The sequence below is a fragment of the Tupaia chinensis genome, unplaced genomic scaffold, assembly GCF_000334495.1.
Source record: "Tupaia chinensis unplaced genomic scaffold, TupChi_1.0 Scaffold000674_2, whole genome shotgun sequence".
NCBI classification, from domain to species: Eukaryota; Metazoa; Chordata; class Mammalia; order Scandentia; family Tupaiidae; genus Tupaia; species Tupaia belangeri.
The window spans coordinates 286,876-287,695 of NW_006160198.1; positions in this window are offsets into that span (position 1 = coordinate 286,876).

Below are 820 nucleotides of genomic sequence, written 5' to 3' on the forward strand. Positions count from 1 at the left end.
GGAAAGAGCACCACCTTCTTTTTAATCAACCCTGATAGGTATAAACAAAATACATTTATCAAATTCTTAAAAAAGATAATGAGTCCAAATTTTACAGTTGAGAAAATGTGTGTTTCCTTTCTGAAACAATTTTAAAATGTTGTAACTTTGTTATGTTTCTTTCATGTTTTTAGTTTATTTATTTCTTCTATGTGAGAGAAAGAAAGGGGGGGAAGATAGAAAGGTATACTCCAGGATGCCACAAACCACCCCAGCCTCAGTCAGTCAGGAACATGAGCACACTTGCAACTCTATGCATATACAAGAAGACCTCAGGACAAGAACCCAGGACTTTTCCCAGATTTATTATTGCAGAATATTATATTACCACTGCACCAAGCTGGCTGCCCTCTGTTGTCTTTCTTGAAGATAGAAAGAATAGTGGTTTCGTAAGCACATTTTGCAACTTTTTAAGAAAACTTTGAAAATAAACAATAGAAGAAACAGTTGGACACATAATAAAAGTATGATATTTGGCTCAGCCACAGTGGCACCTCACTGATATGACACTGCTACTCCACATGGGAGGCCACTAAATAGCCCACTAAATAGCCAGGCTCAACGTGTGTACCTATAGTTCCACCTGCTCAAGAACCTAAAGAAGTATCAGAACAAAGCATGATTCTTGTCTGTTCTTACTATTATTATTCTTATTTATGCATTCAATTGCTATACATCATTTAGATTATGAAAAAACTTTACCCAGCATGATATACACCAGAGTCTAGCCCAGCTGAGAATATCATACACATCTTCATCAACAGATAATAAACCATATCTG